Source organism: Ciconia boyciana, chromosome 3, assembly GCF_034638445.1.
Source record: "Ciconia boyciana chromosome 3, ASM3463844v1, whole genome shotgun sequence".
Lineage (NCBI taxonomy): Eukaryota > Metazoa > Chordata > Aves > Ciconiiformes > Ciconiidae > Ciconia > Ciconia boyciana.
Window position 1 is genome coordinate 30579681 of NC_132936.1, and position 14282 is coordinate 30593962.

At 36.4% G+C, this 14282-nt stretch overlaps 1 protein-coding gene across 1 annotated transcript in view; it reads right to left on the reverse strand.

Annotated features, from left to right (window-relative positions):
- Nucleotides 1–14282, reverse strand: part of EYS (eyes shut homolog) — a 944771-nt gene that overhangs the window by 383022 nt on the left and 547467 nt on the right. The gene's annotated exons all lie outside the window — the stretch shown is intronic.

Consider the following 14282-nt stretch of genomic DNA (forward strand, 5'->3'; position numbering starts at 1 on the left):
TTCCATCCTTTCCAGAAATAGATGTGACATATGCACAATATTGGAGGCAAAGATATTTCATACTTCATAATCCTAACTTGAAGTACAATGATCTTTAAACTTTTTTCCAGTATCCCCATCCTTATGTAAATATTAAGTGGCTGCATGCATAAAAAATTAAGGTTACCAAGGAAACTATCTCTAAAGAGATCAGAGAAAAGCAAGGATATAAGTGATGGTATCTGTACACAAAAAGAAGAAAAAATAAAATAGGAAACTTCATTATACTGTTCCATGTCCTGCAATTTTTAAGATGTGATATTTAAAACCAGATCCACAGAAGACAATTTGTATAATCACTATTTTAAGTTTTCCTTTAAGATATTATTCTAGCCTAGTTATTTCATTGAAATACATGTTCTTAGTATAAATTAAATACACTGTTAAACGTGCTGTTGCATTGCACACATTTAACACTCCCTTTTGCTTAATAGTTCTAAGAGACCATTAAGAAGACTGAATAAAACCATGACATGAATATTGGTATTCTTTTAGGAACATCCAGTAGTCTCCAACAATTAAGGGAAAACGTTATATACTAGGATATTTGCCAATACTCTGTGAATTCTCCAAATTAGGATAAAAACATCAACATTTGAATATTCAGACTGAAAACTAGGAAATCAGGAGAAACTGAGAATACTTGGTCCAAAAAGTACGTAGAGATGCTCAAGCATTTAAAGATACACTGCTACCCGTGGTAGAAGCACTAAGTTGGAGGAGAACTGCTGTTTTGTGTAAGGAAAAATATTCTGATTCTTTCATTCCTACTTCTATCATGAAAGACAGGATAGACTTTTAACTCATGTTTCTAAAGTGAGTACTGTCAGTATGTTTTACCCCCTCCAAACTTTCCTGACTCATTTATTGTGATACTAAACAAATTCTGAAAACTGAGTACTTCTAAACACAGTTATTCTCAAATTATTTTTTTAGAGTTACTAGTACAAAAACTGCTTGTGATACACACAACTGAATTACCATATGATTGAATGTTTTTGATACTTTACAATGCAGAGTTTCTTTGGTATTTGGAATATACGACAGTTTGATACAATGCAAATCATGACGTAAGTAAGGATTAATGGTCTTGCACCTGCCCAGCTTGGAAGAAAAAAAGAGGCTCTACAATAAATTATGCCAAGAGAGGCTAAACCACTTTTTTTCCCCACAATATAGAAAATAGTGCCCAAAAGCTGTAGGTTAAAACCTGTAGTCGGGGAGCAGCTATTTCCAGCCAATAAGAAGGGTAAAACATTTTTCCTCTGGTATATTCTTGACCTATTCAGGTATGCAGAAAAGGCATAGCTCCAACACCTCTTCAGCTATCCTATTTGTCCTCTTGTAGTAAAAGGCATTCATCATCAACTGTTTATAGTTATACACATGCTGGCAGTGCTAGGAAGGAGGTATATAAAGGCATTTAAGGTACCTCTAACTTCTGAAGCAGAGCTTAAACAACAAATACTTGAGAGAATTTGCTCCAGCTCCATACTGTATACTTACTAATAGGGAAAAATGTGTTGCATCTTTCTTTTCAAGAAGAAAAAAGAATAGCTATGTATGACAAATTGCTGGCCAGGCCAAGTCAAGCCACAGGGCAGCTTACTGTTAATCAGGCATAACTATCTCAAGAGTATTGAGTAATCAGTTCACTTTTTATGACAAAGTGACCCTTGTGACATCAAAGGAAAAAAACAGGATTGGCTTATGAAGTCATTTTATGTTTCCCATAACTGCACACAAAGATTTATTGGCTACTTGAAACAAGACAACCCCCCTGGTCAAAGGTCTGAGGTGCATAATCCACTCTTGCTCACAACTCTACAAGCCTGTTAAAATTAGAGTTATTGAAAGGGTAAAATAGTGAGCCTACATGACACATCATAGTAGGAGGACTACTGTTTTACTCATGAGAAGGTATTGCCTCTTGTTTCTATCAGGGTAAATATGGAGATTTTTAGGACTAATACATTGGCAGAAACAAGGGAATCTGGGAAGAGTACAGGTGCTCTAGTTTTCTTCAGGACCAATAAATAACCTGTTGTACCATTTCAGGTCTTGTTTCTAAACATGTCATCCTGAATGCTCTCACATTCTTTATCAAGTTTCCTGCTTGATCCTTATCCCCTGTTACCTCACTGTGCACCCACTTTTGCTTATCCTGCCTTGACCCTACAATGTCCCTCAACCTTCTATCTCACATATTTCTTTCCTTTTCACCCTCCCCATTCTATGACTTCCTTCACTTGCAAACACATTATTGCAAACACATTTTAGATTTTTTTTATTCTTTTACTTTCAAAAGCACACTACCCTCTTTACATCTGTACAGATATGACTGATTTGAGAACAAAACTGAGACTTATAGATAATGCTTAGCCAACAGTTCCTGTATCTTACTGTAATGTCCATGCAAGCAGAGATCACAATCAAAGGAAAAGATTTCCTGAGATGCAGCAAATCAAAAAATATTTTTTTTCCCTTAAATATTGATTACCTTTTCTTAGCAGGATGAAGTCTGAGAATTCACAGTATTTAAACTTAAATACAGGTCAAGTTTGTTCAAAGTTACTCAGAAATATTATGGTTATTATCTGCAAGGAAAATCATACATCATCCACCCATAATGGTTTTTGTCTCCAGTCTTAGATGGGTGGTAGCTGTCATACTTTGTATTCACTGCGCAATAGAATTTAAATGCAGATGCCTTTGTCTGAACAATGTTTATCAACTACAGGACTAGAGACCTTGCACTAGAATCCAATAGTGCATCCCTCCTATTGTACTACTCTCTTTGGTCCAGATCCCAGGGACTATTATCAGAACTTATCATTGCTGGTGAGCAATTACTCGCTCAAAGGAATCATACAGGAACCTCTTTACTTCCTCCACTAAGCTGAAGGAACGGTTGAAGTGGCAGTGTTTACACCTCCTGAATGCTGCTAAATCTTCCCTAAGGATTATTTAACTCCAGGGCATGTAACAGTAGCTTTGAAGAGCAATCTGTGCATTTGGGATGCACCTCATATTATACCAAATAATAGCTTTTTAAAATAAATAACAAGAGAAACTCTTAGTAGGGGGTTCTCATGACTCTAAAACCTTTGTTATTTTAAACTACAGAAGTTGATCATGATGATTTATTTTGAATACATTCAACATATGGGTTTAAGAGCAAAGCATAAGTAAATTCAGTGGGTTTAAGAGCAAAGCATAAGTAAATTCAGTAATTGCATTAACTGCTCTAAGAGGTAAATGCAAAATGCCAGCTGCATGGAATTCCTCATATCTTTCATTTGCTGTTCTTCAAATAAAATTAAACCTAATCTTTTTAGGCTCCTCAGAACCTACAGCACAAATGACATTTTAAGACCCCAGAACAGTACTCCTGGCTATGCTGATGAATGTTAGCATGAATGCTATATAGTTTGGTTGGTCCAAAAATCTACAAATTAAACCAACATATACACAGCTTTAACGTAGAATACTGATAGTATTTAACAAAAGCAGAAAACTCTTTTGAGTTACTGGGAAAACAATAGCTTCCCTAACCCAGGAATACTTGTTCTATTCCACTCACTCCCCCCCCCCCCCCCTTTATTTTTTAATCATATTGAAGTTAACTATGCCTGTAGAAAGTTCCTTAGAGTACTGTCTTTCAGAGACAGAAGATGCTATTAGTGATCTATCAGTCCCAGGAGTAGATGATGCTCATAGATCCCACTGGCTTTGAAACTCCGAATGACAGGAGCTACTGACTGTCATAGATACTGTTCTCAAGGTGGCTTCTATATACCTGACACTCAAAATCTGCTATCACTGGCATGCATGCCAAGAGTTTTATTCCCAATATCATGATTCTTTCTGCTATAAATTAACACAGTCCTGGGAATATCAGGCAAAATGAACCTCTGTGCAGATGGACAATACAAAGTCTAGAAATTGTTTCAATATTATTGGAACACTTTTGATAGTTAGAAGGCAGAACATAGTTGTCAACTCAAAAGGGTAATTTAACCCATCACAAGTAAGAATCTGGCGTCTACAACTATCATCTTTTTTGCTAGGACAACGATATCCTATCTAAATTACCAACATTATTTTTAAAAGCTAAACCTAATTACATGTTTGGGAAATACACAGTTATCACTAAAGAGTTTATTTTGTCATTTGTACAAAGTATTTCTTATTGCTGTGAATCACAATCACCAGTAAAAAGGCTTTTACTATAGATATATCCTTGTATGCAATCTCCTTGAAAAGTCTACTTGTTAGTTTTTGTGGAAAGAAGCTAGTTGGTATAGTGTACTGTCAGATATTACAGAATACTATGAATTAGTTCCTCGTGGTAGTTTTTAAAATGGTTAGCAAAAATACTACCTGAAGTCATTATGATTCTGTTACATTTTTTGAGTTTTATAGTTTCATGGTTTTTATGGTTGCTGATAACATAGAAAATACAAAGTGAAAAAATCAAGGTAAAATATTTCTGAAATGAAAATGAGGTGACCTAATTTAACAGGCTGGTTTAATTGATCTTAGTTTCATTTGACTAAGAGTGCATAATAAAATAAATGAAAATGTGAAGGATTTCTACTTAGTCAAGAACATTAAATTATTAAAATAGTAGACTTTCTTTAACTTCACTTTCTGCGAAGGCTGAAATGTCCCATCACTTGATCAACACCACTTCTATGCTCTTCAGATACAGTGTAAATATTTTTAATATTACGTATGTTACCATACTAAGAGGCTTACTGGACGTTATATACATACATTAGGGTGGACTTAAACCTTACAGTCTGTGATTTGTCATTCATTTACTTGTTTAAACTTTTTGTATATTTTGACATATAAACCACTATTTCACACTTCGTCAATCCCATTTTCTCATAAATGAGCCATGGATGCTATAACATTGTGGATGTTTCACACATTAGATTAGATTGTGATATTTTTTGCAGATGACTAAAATTTATTCCTTCTATTCCTTCTGAAATTTCTCTTCCAGATTTCACCATAATAAGAGTACACCTGAGATATCATTTTTCCTCCACTATCACCATTTTGCTTACATCAAAAGAGATTCATATGAAAAACTGATTGAAAGTTAGCCACATATCGATCTTCTCAATTTTTTTGATCATTCTGCATTGTTACGACATGCTAGATGACAAATTTGAAAGTATGATGTTAACAAATGTTGCTGGATTTTTTAATATATATATACAATGTTTAAACAGAAAAGAAACATCATTTACTATACAGATACAGCATTTTAATGAGATGAATACTAAGTATTATTGGCTTGAGAGCTAAATATTTGATGAAGTGAAGTTAAAAGTCAGTATTTTGAAAATAGACAAAATATTTTTCAATGTAACTGAACTAAGAACTGTTCATATTGGTAGTACAGAACATATCTGTCTATATCAGGAGTACAGAATGTGTATGTGTATGGACATTTCTCTGTGTGTTTGTGAGTGTATTTTACAAACTTCATAGACAACAGGGTATGTGTATACAGAATGTATATAATTTACATATGTAGATTTTTACATGTCAATATATTCATGTACTCATTTTCATGTCGATATAGAAACTTCAAAATTAACAAATTATGTATAACTTCTTAAAGAAAGGTTAATTTTCATTTGTTTACCTTTTTCTTGTTATGACACTTGTGTACATAGAATTCCCACAGATTTTCCTATATATCTTGCTTGCCCAGAAGTCTGAGTACGAAGCAATCAGAGTAAAAAATGCACTTCGAAGTTACAGGCTATCAAAATGCTTTTGGTTGCAGGGCAGCAGTTTGCACCTAAATAAAAGCAGAAGCAGGCCAGGCTTGCATTAACACTTCTACATGTTCTTTATCAGATCACTGGGGAGAACGACTGCTTGTGAAAGAGGTCTGGAAAGTTACCAGACTCAAGCTTCTAGCAGTTACAGATATAGTGCAAATACTGGATCAGGGTTCAATGCATTCACTTTGCATGAAATTCCATGCTAACCTACATAGCTAGCATCTTAACTATGTTAAAAGTATTTCCTTCCTTGATATAGCAGATATAACAAGACACATTTAAAATCAGCATATGATTACAGCTATTGAGAACAGGGAAACTAAAATGGGCTGAATAATAATATGTCTGCCAGAACTGATAAAAGACAAAGTTTAAAGGAATCATGAGAGTGACGGCAGATCTAGTGAATGTAACAGACACAAATCAATATGATAAAACAGAATTAGAAGGCAAAGGTGTCGTGTAATTTCAACATTTTTCAGAAACCTCGGCATGCACTATTTTTGAATAGAACTTGGTTAAGGAGAAAGATGGAAAAGCATTACATTCTTATGGAAAACAGTATGTAAAAAACAATGAAAGCTCTGAATTTTCCTTTCTCCTAGGAGTCTTTAATTAATAACAACTGAATGTGAGCAAGTAAGAAATCAAAATTTGAAATTTGGCAGAGCGAGATTTTAAACAAAATAATACTGCATATGAGGAGCTTTGAAGTATGTGCCAATTTAACTATTATTAATCATATTTTCAGATCCCACTTCATATGTTAGGCAGTCTTAAAGGAAATAATGATACATATTGAACACAAACAGTTTAAGAAGTGGGAGTAGGTGGCGCAATAGAGGGATGAAAATCCACTTTGGTAAAGTATTTGTTTAATGTGTGTTATTCTCCATAAATAATAGAAGTAAAGTCAGTTAACTGCTGTATAGTAGCTCTGTTTCTCTGAGATGTGTTGTTAACATTGATATCTAGTTCTACTGATTTTGGTCTCCCAGATGTCTTTGTGAGCTCCACCATCCACACACATAACAGAAAAGTCAGACCAATATTCAGTTCCTTTGCCAAAAACAAAAGTATAAAGAAGCAGAATACTATATATGGAGGAAAGGAGAAGAGTTTACATCCTATCCCAGAATAGATGCCTAAAGCAGGTGGTGCCATTTCTCTTCATTTACCACAGAGTGATATAGCTTACACGGATTAACTAATGCACAGCTACAGGTAAAATGAATCCCACCCTTGGTGACTAACTAGATACTTGCATGGAAGTAAACAGGAATCTTTTTAAACAATGTCTGTAAAGCAATTGTCTCCTGACAATTACAGGGTATCACAGAATCACAGAACAACTGAGGTTGGAAGAGATGTCTGGAGATCATCTAATTCAACCCCACCTGCTCACAGCAGGGTGAGCTATAACAGGTTGCTCAGGACATTTTCCAGTTCAGTTCTGAATATCTCCAAGGATGGAAACGCCACAATCTTTCTGGGCAACCTGTTCCAGTGCTTGACTGCCCTAAGAGTGTAAAAAGAAAAAACGGAAGAAAAAAATTTTAAGAGTTTCCTGCATTTCAGTTTGTGTCAATTGCTGCTTGTCCTGTCAGTGGGCACCACTGGCAAGTCTCTGGCTCTGTATTTGTATGGTCCCTCTGATAAGGTAAGATCACCTCCTGCATCTTCTGTTCTTAAGGCTAAGAAATCCCAACTCCCTCAGACTCTCCTCATATGTGAGATGCTACAATCCCTTCGTCATCTTCATGGCCTTTTCCTGGACTTACTCGAGTAAGTCCATGTCCCTCCTGTACCCAGGCCAGAAATGCACACAGGACTCCAGATACAGTCTCACCAGTGCTTTATAAAGGGTAAGAATCAGCTCCCTTGACCTGGTCTCAAAACTTTCCATAATGTAGCCCAGGATGCTGATCACTGAACACAGCCCTTTGAGCCTGGCAGTTAAGCCAGTTTTCAGCCCATTTCACTGTCCATTCAGCTAGCCCATATATCGCCAGCTTGTCTGCAAGGACGTTATGGCAGAAAGTGTTGAAAGCCTCACAGAAGTCGAGATAGACAACATCCACTGCTCTCCCCTCATCCACCAAGCCAGTCATCTCATCATAGAGGGCTACTGGCTTGGTAAAGTGCTATTTCCCCTTCATAGCTCCATGCCAACTCTTCCTATTCACCCTCTTGTTCCTCCTTGCTGTGCTGTTGCTCCATCAGGTTCCCAGGAACTGAGGTGAGGCTAACTGGCCTGTAGTTCCCTGGATCTTCCTTCTTACCCCGCCTGAAGTGAGGAGTGACATATGCTTTCTTCCAGTCACCAGAAACCTCTCCTGATCACCATGACCTTTCACAGCAAGATTATCAGGAGTTTCCTTGCAATGATGTCAGCCAGCTCCGTCAGCATTTTTGGGAGCATCATTGTATTAGGTCCAACAGACCTGTCTATGACCATTTTTATTAAATGTTCCCTCACCTCATCCTCTTCAAGGGTGAGTCTTCCTTGCTCCAGAATTTCTCACTGGTCTCAGGGATTCCCAAAGACCAGTCTTACCACTAAAGAATGAGCCAAAGAAGGCACTGAGTACCTTGGCCTTTCCTGTGTCCTTTGTCATTATGTTCCCTGCCTCGTTCAGCAGAGAGCCTGCATTTTGCCTAGTCTTACTTTTGCTGCTGGATAGCCTGTATTGAAGCCATTACTACAGAATTGGTCTGTAAATGTGCAGACCAAATTTCCCCAAATAGCCCTGCATTTTTAAAAATGGGCTTATTGTTCAAGCTGGTAGCAGAATACATTTGAGCTCCATAATCTAGACCAGAGGCACCAAGCGAACAAATCATTCCATGTCTTCACAGATCTTTGGATACCTGTGGAAACTACCTCTAAAGAAAATTTCTTTGACTATCTTCATGTTGAAGAGCTTTCAAAACTCAGATGGAAGCTCTTCTGCTATTATAATTGTGATCAGGAGAATATTCACATCAACATGAGAGTGGTCATATTATGGATGGGGATATTAAGCATGCATACAGAACTTTGCAGAGTGCTAACAGACATTTCTATGTGATGAAGAACTTAGATAATTCCTTCTGGTCCCACAAAAGCTCTTCTATAAACATGTATTTTTCTCAGAACAAATTTACTTACAAAACATTATTTGCCACAAGCAATGGTATGGTACTTGAAATGCATACCTGGAGACCGGACCAAAGAATATACTTTTCTGACAAACAGATCCCACCTCTCATAGCCCTTTTCTAGAGGCCCCTGCTACTTTAAACTCTCTTAGAACTTGCTGTAATGTATGAACTCATTGTCAGATGAGAATAACAATACTAAAACATATGAAAAGTATGTAGTAACCATCTTCCCCAGAGTGCAAGTTATCAATGATGGATCATCAGTCTTTTTTTCCCAAGTTTTAGTAATATGGGTTATTAATGAATACAGTAAGTTTAGTAAGCACAGAAGTGTACAGCAGGTTTAACAGCTTGACACATTTCTTCTACTATGGATACCCCAGTGTATTAAGGATCTTATTCATCCAAGAGCATTTCTCATTTGGCTTTATAATAGTCCTATTTCTTCCATTGAACAAGGCATAGATTTGCTTATGCATCAACACAATGGCAAATATTACTTTGAGAGATAAATTGTTCTTCCTCATCTATTCTTTCCACTACAAAAAAAAGATCCAGCCATGGAAAATAAGATACTGAAAGATATTGCCTTTTAGGTCTCTTTCTGTGTACCTCAACTTATGTATGTTCATGTATTTTTAACATATGGATACTGGAATCATGGCAGCAATACCTGTTTCCTTTAACTCCCAAGCGATGTTGCACTCAAGAAGTGAGCTCTAAAGACCTTTTCTGCTTTCTAAAGCAGTCTCTTTAAGAGGAAGGACTAGGAGATAAATCTCTCTGATGCTTTTACAGGAAAGGTGAAAGGAAAGTATGTGTCAAGTCTATTCTTCTTGGTATATTTGGGCCTCACCTTTTCAAAGAGGAAGCAGATGGTGGTCAACTAAATTGTGGTATGCAATACTATGCTCCTCGTGACTTTTAGGTGTCTTGATATTGTATAAGCCAATAAGCAGGATTAATATGGACGCCAAAGAGTTCACTTGGTGCCAAACAAGTGACAGACATTGAAAGAAACACTTAGAATGTGTATGGCATAATCTGTGCAAATATACTTCACACTGAAGGTATCAAAGAATAAGAAAAAAAAGAGATTAACAGACTTTGTTAAAACCTAAAACACGTTTTTCTTTGCTAGTTCTGAGGGAACCTTTTTAAGCCAGCAGTTATCCACTAGACGTGGAGCTTGAGATTTATTTCCGTGTTGATTCATATCTTGATCTGTTGGGAATCCACAGTGGTATGCTTAGACAACTTGACCTCATGACTGCAGGCACAGCATCAGGAGGCACTTCTGGCAGAAAGAATTTGATCTGTATACTTATGTATGCAGATCGAGAATGAAATCTACATGCACAAGCATTCACAGGAAAACAACTGTTATTCCATATTAAAATTTTTTTTTTACTTGTCTTTTGGCACCTCTTTATACATATCTTTCATAGTCTAGAATCCTTTTTAAACTTTCTATGTGATTTAAATTGATGAAATAAAACCATTTTTTCCTACATAAAGCCCCAAGCAAAGAATGAAAAGCAATAAAAGTAAAAAACCTCTCCTTGGCTTGATGGGTATTCATTTTGTAGAAAGTATTTTTATAAAAGTACAATATAAAAATGTAGTCCAAACCAATCAATGTTCCCTAATATTTAATTCCAGAATTCATAGGTTTTTGTGTGTTCTTTTAATTCCCTGACTTTATTTCTGAAAGAATTGTAATGTTCTTACAAAAGTACTGTTTTCAAAAAATGTAGACATCATCTGTCTCATTTTGGAATGAGAAGTGGCAAGTTAATTATGTTATATATAAAAATGATTCTCTCAAGAGATAAAAATACATTTTTTTCTATACCTATTTTACATTCAAAAATGTTAATAATCATACTCATATATACTCATATATTGTAACCATAGAGATACCTCCTGAATTTATATGTAAGTATGATGAAAGCTACACCTGAAATCCTGAAAACTTTACTGTAGTGAAGTGAAACTGTTCAGTTGCTAATTGCCTGCCAGCATTATAGCAGCCTCCAACCTGCTTCTATATTGATCTAGTAGCCTATGTGGCAGAACATGAAGAATAACCATCTGTGACAAGTACAGCAGCAGGTGCCGTATCCATTGAACAGGCTGCTGCCTGATTACAATAAATCTCTTTCAAGCACCTGGCAACCTTGACAGACACTTTTATCTTTGTATAAAAACACTCCACCACCTCAAAAAGTTGTCTGAATAGAAAGGAGAAACTCAACAGATAACATCAGCAGGTAAAGGCCAGAAACTGAATCCACTGCAGATATACTGTGAAGTCTAAGTAAGACAGTGTTTAGATTCATGAGGAGTTCCTTATCATGCACAGCAGTAGTGTCTGCTCATCTCATATGCTTCAGTACAATATTGCCTTACATTCTTGTAAGGCAGAACTTAAAGTAGGATAACAGGTGTGTAAAGATAAATGCTTTATCACTAACATTTCACAAATTTCTGTTTGCACAGACGAGGCTTGTGCAGATAAAAACAAGTAAGATAACTCATCACTAGAAGATTCGAATAATTACAACTTTTCAGGGTGTCCGTCAGTAAGTCTATACCTGAAGATGTGTAGGCAGAAGATACAAATCAAGAACACTTGACCAGATTGTTTTTGAAAATATTTTAAGAGTCTCACCTGCATTTATCAGTAGATGTGTTTTGAACTCATAACTACTATTTACTGTGTGGGTTAAAAGTAGTTCTTGAAATACACTACTCAGCTGAACTTTTAAGAAAGTACCCTGACTTAATGTATTACAGATCTCCATAACTCGATCATGCAGTTTTGACTCCAGTAATTGTTGAATTTCATCTGTTGACAGCTGCTCAATAGTAGTTAATCATTTTGTCAAGTCTACATTTATCTCTTTAAAGGACGTAAGTGATGAAAATTATAATTAAAAAGAGATGGTCTTTGAAGGAAAAATAGTCAGACAATATGAATCAAAACATGGAAAATGAGTATCTGATTCTTATGAAGGAAAAGGCAGAACAGACAGTTCTATCAGTTGGAGATGTTTGTGTATTTCCTGTAGTGGGACGCAAGGATGACAGTTCTGTGAACTCCACTGATTATGTTATTTTGCTAGATGAAGAAAATAAATACCCAGAAGTAATAGCAGTAGCTCCCATTAGTGTGTACTGGCTGGTTAATATCACTGACTTCATCCAAAACATCTCATAAAATGGGGACTGTTTGCTATGCAGAACTTGGTCTGAGAATTCATCAGTTTTATTCCAGTCATAGAACATGTTGCACATATTTGGCTTAAGTCACTTAAAGAATCAGCAGACTGTGATTTGATGTTTGTGAGTCTCTGGCTGATGGATGAAGCAGTAATAGTCAGATATTCACTAGGAAGAGATGTTTGCATTTGAGTTTCATGACTCACTAACAAGGAAAGATACCTGTTTTAAAATATATATCTTAGTAGTGGAATGAGAAATTATTGAAGGACTTTTTAATCTCTGCTGCTCTTCTGATGCTGAAAAGACACCTGACAATTCTTCAGGACCCTTTTGAGGCAACCTAGAGAGAACTGAAGCTTGCACTTGTAGAACCAGTTGTAAACTGCAATCCACAGGAGAGTAATGACTCACTATTTAATTCTATTTCAGTCCCTGGTATGTTACTAATTACTGAACTCATGTCTGTGGCAGATAAAGCAACAGTCTAGTGCTGCTCTAATGATGCAACTTGTGTAGGGAAAACAGAAAGTGTCATTAAGGAACTAGGGATAAACAAGGTTGTATCACAATTATGCTGGGGAAGAGGTACTGACCTTAAATCTATTGAAATATCAGTAGCCACATATGGTACAGGTGTGATATTAGACTTTATTTTTACTAAGACATGAATAGCAGAACCAAGAAAGTGTGAAGAGAGAACATCTGTTGAGGTTGCTATCCTGAATACTGTTGAAGACTCTCCAGTGGCAATTAGTCCTGCTAGTCCATAGCTCAGTTTAGCCAAATGTCATGGTTTAAACCCAGTCAGCAACTAAGCACCACAAAGCTGCTCAGTCACCCTCCCCCCTCCCCAGTGGGATGGGGGAGAGAATCGGAAAAAAGGTAAAACCCATGGGTTGAGATAAAGACAGTATAATAGGACAGCAGAGGAAGAGAAAATAATGATAATAATAATGATAATGATAATAATAATAGAATGTACAAAACAAGTGATGCACAATGAAATTGCTCACCACCCACTGACCGATGCCCAGCCTGTCCCCAAGCAGCAATCGCTGCTCCTCGGCCAACTCCCCCCAGTTTATATACTGAATATGACATCATATGGTATGGAATAGCCCTTTGGCCGGTTTGGGTCAGCTGTCCTGGCTGTGCCCCCTCCCAGCTTCTTGTGCACCTGGCAGAGCATGGGAAGCTGAAAAGTCCTTGACTAGTGTAAGCACTACTTAGCAACAACTAAACCATCAGTGTGTTATCAACATTATTCTCATCCTAAATCCAAAACACAGCACTATACCAGCTACTAGGAAGAAAATTAACTCTATCCCAGTCGAAACCAGGACACCAAATTAGTGGTCAGAAGTATCCCCCCAGCTAAAAATATCTGCCTTTTTCAGACCTTTAAGGATAAAAATGTAGAAGAAAGAAAACCAACAAAAAAACCCATATAAGAGAAAAGAAAAAATTAACAACTTCGGTCCTGGACTGAGTCTGCAGCAAAATACATGGCCACCAAAGTCTCATTCAGTCTTACCAAAGTATTATATAGCAGACAAATACAACTCTGTAAATCATATTCTTAACGAAAGTGTAGAAGTGGTTTTAGTGACCTCAAGAGTTGAGTAAATGCAAACCTTCCCATTATTCATATTCTCTATGAAGGCCAGCATCAGAAGAAGTGGCACTGCTCAGAACAGAAGTATTAAACTTTCTAAATCAAACTGCTACTGTGAATCAATATAAAATGAATGAATTACAAATCTTATCCATTGAGAACATCAGCAAACTAGCTGACATATTTTGGAAAACATACAGACGTAACTGCTTTTACTAACTGCATTTCACTCAGTGTCATTACTTACATCAGGAAGGAATATTACCTCTTAAGAATGCAACAAAAGCTTCGGTATAACCCCAAAAGACTAGCCTGTACAGAAATAAAATGTTCAGTAAAACTCATTTACCCAAATTAAAAAACAGGACTCCTGGCTTATTTCTTATACAAGTAATTACTTTGAAAGAGTATATAAGCAAAAAATTCTGAAACTAACTGTAAAGAGG